Below are 5,991 nucleotides of genomic sequence, written 5' to 3'. Positions count from 1 at the left end.
TGGATATATGCCCAGGAGTGAGATTGCTGGATCATGTGGCAACTCTAGTTTTTTAAGGAACCTCTATACTGTTTTCCATGGTGGCTGCACCAACTTATATTCCCACCAACGCTGTAGGAGTTTCCCTTTTCTCCACACCCTCTCTAGCATTTGTTATTTTTAGACTTTTTAATGCTGGCCATTCTGACTGGTGTGAAGTGATACCTTATTTTGATTTGCATTTCTCTAATAATCAGTAATGTTGAGCTTATTTTCATGTGCCTATTAGCCATCTGTACAGAAGATTCAAAATGGTTAAGATGTCAATTCTTCCCAAATTAATCTATAGATTCAATGCAATACAAATCAAATCCCAGTAGGCTTTTAAAAAAATTTAAATTAGCTGATACTAAAATTTATATGGAAATGCAAAGGACTGAATAGCTAAAACAATTTTGAAAAAGAAGAACAAAGTAAAAAGCTACAGTAACCAGGAGAGTATAGTACTGAATACAGAAACAGGCCTACACATATGGTCAACTGGTTTTTAACAAAGATGCCAAAGCAATTAGATGGAAAAAGATGATCTTTTACAAAATTGAAGGTGGAACAATTGGATAGGCAATATGCAATAAATAAAAAACCAAACAAACCTTGATTCCTACCTCACATTATACACATAAATTAACTCAAAATGTATCATAGATCTAAATATGAGCTAAATGAGCCTTAGTCTCATTATTTTAGAGACAGTTTCATTTTTTTTCCCATTTATTTATTTATTTATGGCTGTGTTGGGTCTTCGTTACTGTGCGCAGGCTTTCTCTAGTTGCCGTGAGCGGGGGCTACTCTTCATTGCAGTGCTCGGGCTTCTCATTTCAGTGGCTTCACTTGTTTCGGAGCTCGGGCTCTAGGCGCGTGGGCGTCAGTAGTTGTGGCACGCGGGCTCAGTAGTTGTGGCTCACGGGCTTAGTTGCTCTTTGGCATGTGGGATCCTCCCAAACCAGTGTCCCCTGCATTGGCAGGCGGATTCTTAACCACTGGACCACCAGGGAAGTCCAGAAATAGTCAGACGCATCTTAAAGGTGAACGCAGGATTTGCTGATGCATTGGAAGCGGGATGTTAGAAGAAGAGGGGTCCTGGGTCACCCTAAGGACTTACTGAGATGGGGAAAAGCAGGTCTAGAGGAGGAAAGACTGTGTTCTGAGAAGCCTATTAATAAATAGCCATCCAAGTGTAGATGTCATGGAAGCAGCAGGATATCAAGTCTGGAGCTCAGAAGAAAAGCGGAGCTAAAGAAACACATTTGGAAGTCATCAGAAAGTTTCTTAACCCTCATACAGTCTGTCGCCTTCTCCATAAAATGAGAATAATAGTAACACTTCTTAAAGTGTAAGTAAGGATAAAAACTTTTTAAAGTGTATGTAAGGATGAAAACTGATGAATAGATTAAGCACAGAATAGGTGCTTAATTCTTGACAATTACTACTTGTTTTTATATTGACGCTTATTCATTCTACGGACAAAACGTGCACATGGCACAGTGATTATGAGTGTGCTGTTTGAGGTGGACTTCCGCATTCCAGTCCTTATCTCGCTTGCTAGCTGTGTGATCCATTCCTCAGTTTCCTTATGTGTGAAAAAGGCATAATTATAATACCCACACACAGGGTTAATGAAAACTAGCTGAGATAATGGAGCACAGTGTACTTAGCAAGCACTCAATAAAATTTTTTATCAGCGGAAGAGATGAGGCTTGAACAAATAATGCATTCATCTCATGAGTACTGTAATCAGTCACCTCTTACTTTTGGGAAGGAAGCCCTCCCCAAGATCCCTCTCCGAGAAGACCTCACAGAGCTCCTCCCCGAAATCAACTCAGTCGCTGCTCCTCCACGTGCCCACGGCGGTCTGAACGCAGCCCTTTCTCAGCTCACAGGGTTAACGGTTAACTTCCCGATGTTGAAGGTCTTCCCCGGACTGAACTCCAGATGGCACAGCGGTATCTGTGAGCCCAGTCCCCGGTATTGGACATTCACTGAATGCTTAAGGAAGGCGGAGGAACCTCTTCCGGTCCAGAAGAAACCACAAGGTTTCTCCATGTGAGTGAAAAGAGTCTCGCCCCGCACGCGCTTGGGGCTGGGAGCCAGACACGCGGCCCGCTCTGGCAGCGAAAGAACTACAACTCCCAGCAGTCTGCGCGGCGCGCAGCTCCAACTGTCAGGCGCGGCCGCGAGGGGCGGGGCCTATATAAACCCCTTCTCGGCGCGCAGCTACCCTTTTTCCCGGTTATCGCGTCCTTGTTCAATTGACTCTTCGGGTTCTCGTTATGGTCCACGCCCATCCTCCGCCGTACCCGGCCTTAGCCTTGGCGCCACCGGCGCCACACTCACCGGAGCTGCTTCTTGAGGCTGTGGGATGTTGAGCGCAGCACGGAGGACCCTGGCCTGCCGACCTGGTCGGATCGAGGTCCGGAAGGCCTCGTTGGCCGCATGCGCAGTGAAAGGAGCCGGACCCTGTGAGGGCCGCGCCCTGCTCCCGCCTTGGCCCGCGGGGCCTTGTGCTCCGGTGTGACGGGTGAGTAACGCGGGCAGGCCGCCGGGTGCACGGCAGTTCTGGGACTGAAGTGGCTTAATTTGGGGGGACACCACGTGATGGGGTCAGCCAGACCTTGAATATGCCTGTGACAGCTAGCTTCTCGGTGATCTTGGGCAAGTGACTTCCGTGCCTTCATCTAAATTATCTGGCTGCACAGCACATGTTAAGGAAGTCACCATGGTGGGTATAAGGACAAGGTTTTCTGGAGGACGGGCTTTAGTCATTCAGATACTATTTTGAATCCCAGCTTTGTCACTTTTTCCATTGATAGACAACTTTCGGCAAGTAACTTGTCTAAGTCTTATAAAAAATGGGGATGATAAAATGGTCCAGTGAAGATAAACGAGACAAAACACTGGCACATAGTAAAACAAAGTGGTGATTGGGACCTATAGGATGTTTGTTCTCTTTTTTTTAGTCTCCAGAGTGTCCCAGTAGATGAATTGGTGATAAGTCCTGATGCACAGGATTTAGGTGAGTCTGAGGGCTGCACAGTGTTGGGCTTGCCCTGTGATCTGGATTACCCTGTGGCCCTTATCGAAGCTGCAGCTGCTTCCACATAGCTGCTGTGGTCAAAAAGGAGCCCAGAGTGACAGTTTTCCTTGACGGTCGCTGTTCTGTTTGCTGTAACTGATCTGCAACATTTCGGGAAAAGACAGCTCCCATTGTACCTGCCATTTCTCAGGTATAACCAGGGACCTTTATTAGAGTTGACACATTTCCAGAGGCCAGCAGAAATGTTCCACTGATGAGGTCATGCATACAGAGTTAACAGAATAAGGCTTTGGAGAAGTAGCTTGCAGAGGCCAAGAACCAGCATGGAGGGGTAGATGGGGGTGGGTTAGATATCTGTACTGGGAAAATCCTGTGGCAGGTGGTGCAGATCTTGGTCGTGCTTTGGGTCATTGCCCTGAAAAGCTTATGGCATCAGTACTTAGGACCAAAGGCTAGTCAAAAACCGTGGTTCTGAAGACCAAATGAAGGGAACAATTAAGATCATTCAGGACAATTGTGTTCTCCTTTTAGCTGTGCCAGATTGAAGATTCCAGGATGACTGAAGTTGACCTTTCTGGTGAGTGAAGACTGGGGTAATGACAGTGATGGAACACAGCAGCCTCAGGACCTGGTAGGTTTTCTGTAGAGACGTAATTTGGGAGCTACCTAGTGGGTCAGTACAGCATGTTTCCAAGGGCTATGGCTTGTTGTGGCCATGGGATCTCCAACTGCATGCAAGAGCAACTTGGAGAGACTTTGACAGCACAGGTCAGCGTAATACCTGCAGCTGCCACTCGCCTTTCCTATAGCACCTCAGGACCTGGGCTGGAAGCCTTCCACCTGAGTCCATGTGTTTCCATCAAAAAAGTCAACTTCTGTGTATGGATCAACTTTTTGATTTAGAGCTTCCACACTTTTTTTCTGCAGGTTGCCCCCAGGTTTTACTGGCAGTGCCTGATACTGAAGTATCTGAAAATACCAGCTTGTTGCTGGAGCCATGCTTTAGAATAAGGTAAAGTTGGAATGTTGAAGACAGCCTGACCCTCCGGTTCCCTTTCCCATCAGATCTGAACCTTGGTCTTGGTGGTCGAAAGAGGAGGAATAGTAGTACTGAAGCTGTGCTCATGGTGTCTGCTTATATAGCATGTGGGCTAGTTTCAAACAAGGTTGAATTCTCTTGGAACTTGTTGCCTCCTCCCCTGTAAAATGGGATAATCTTAGGCTTAAAGGGAGGCTGTATGTGAAACTGGGCAGTTGGTGTAGTGATTGCTAATATTTCTGTATTTGGGAGGGATTTATCCATAGCTTTCTTGCCTCCTGATCAAGTGTTCTTTATTTTCCTTCCTAAGATGTTACCAGTAAAGCTTTCTTCTGTGATTGTGGATCTACAGAGTTGGGTGAGTTGAATGTCTGCCAGAAGCTTTCTCACAACTTCCTTGCAGCTTCCATTAGTATTTCACTGTTATCACCCTAAGCAGTGTAGCCAGTAGATAATAAGGCTACTCAGGTCTGTGTGTAAAGGTCTTTTTAATATGTCATTTACATCTGGCCTTGTGTGCTGTATTTGTTGGCTCTTCATAACCCGGAGGACAAAAAATAAATGTTTACAGTGTGACTTGGTCTGCTAGATTTGCCTATGCTAAATGCCAAGAACACACCTGCAGAGTAGAATGTGGCAGAAGGGACAGCCCTGTGTCTTTACAGGAAGGGCTGACTACTGTGAATGCAATAATGGCTTGAGCTCATGCTCATTGGTTTTGGTAACCTTGGAGTCTTACCCACCCCTCTCCTGGGAGAGTGGTTCTATTCTAGCTCAGGGTATTTTTTCAGGCTGTGACTGGTCCAGGATGAAACCTAATCTGAGTGGACATCTATGGATGATAAATGCGGATATGGGACTGAGACCAGCCCTTAGGAAAACCTGGGTGGCATTGATTAATTGGGGCATTATTAACACACTGGTGTACACTTCTTTTTCAGGAGAGAAACACTACAGGAAGAGGCAAATGAAGAGACAAGGGGCTCTTTTAGGTGGAAACACCTTTTTTTCTTTCTGATGCTGGTACCTGGCATACAAGTGACCAATAAAAGATTCCTGGATGTATGTTTGTGTCAATTTTCTTTATGTCCCTCAAATTGTTGGTTATTCCCTATTTAAATACTCCGTAAGACCCAGAATGAATTATAGTCTCAATTTCTGAAGAAAAGGTTGATCTCAGAAAGGAACAAAATGATCAGTTCTATAATTTCAATTATATTACTCTTGCTGAGTGAGAATTCACGCTGAGTGCAGGACTGGTAATGATCTTTGAAGGCAGTATACTCCCACCCCCCCACCACCACCGTTTCCTAGCACAAAGCTATAGGTAAGGCTTTTCAGGAGGGTCCTTGTGGTAAGTTACATGGGATCTCCTTTCTGAATTACCAGTTCCTATATATAAATAGGTTAATATCTACTAACAGGTGGGCTTGGTACAGATGGCACAGGCTTTACCTAAAACAATCCAGGCCTTTTGGTCTAGATTAAGCTGGCCCCAACACCTCTCTCAGTGGGCCACTTCCTCCCCAGTCTGAATAATGAACTCTACCTAGCCACCAGACTGGAAGCAAGTTTGTTGGGGGAAGGGAATACCTGAAAGCAGATAATTGCCCACCATTTGGCACCATCCCTGCAGGCAGTCCATGCACTCTGACCTCAACAGAACCTTAAGGATTAATGTGCCTGTCACCTAAGAAGCTGGTTTTAGTAACTGTTAACTTTGGTGGTTAATCCTTATCTCCAGGAGTGTAGACAACCCTACCTGGATAAGTGATTGTTGTTCAAAGATAAACTGGAACCTCACTCAACCCTCTTCTAACAACTGGTCCCTTCATTTTCAAACTCACATGGCTCAAATGAAGGCAGCAAATATTCATAA

General features: G+C 45.4%; 1 long non-coding RNA gene across 1 annotated transcript; it reads left to right on the top strand.

Annotated features, from left to right (window-relative positions):
• Nucleotides 1-2,274: 2,274 nt before the first annotated feature.
• Nucleotides 2,275-5,177, top strand: LOC307048082. The gene is made up of 6 exons (XR_013810696.1): nt 2,275-2,557; nt 2,997-3,052; nt 3,605-3,704; nt 4,001-4,085; nt 4,423-4,470; nt 5,054-5,177. It is a non-coding gene; the product is annotated as an uncharacterized lncRNA (long non-coding RNA).
• Nucleotides 5,178-5,991: the final 814 nt, after the last annotated feature.

The sequence above is a fragment of the Hyperoodon ampullatus genome (assembly GCF_949752795.1).
Source record: "Hyperoodon ampullatus genome assembly, chromosome: 2".
Classification (NCBI taxonomy): Eukaryota; Metazoa; Chordata; class Mammalia; order Artiodactyla; family Ziphiidae; genus Hyperoodon; species Hyperoodon ampullatus.
This window is presented reverse-complemented; position numbering and strand designations above follow the sequence as displayed.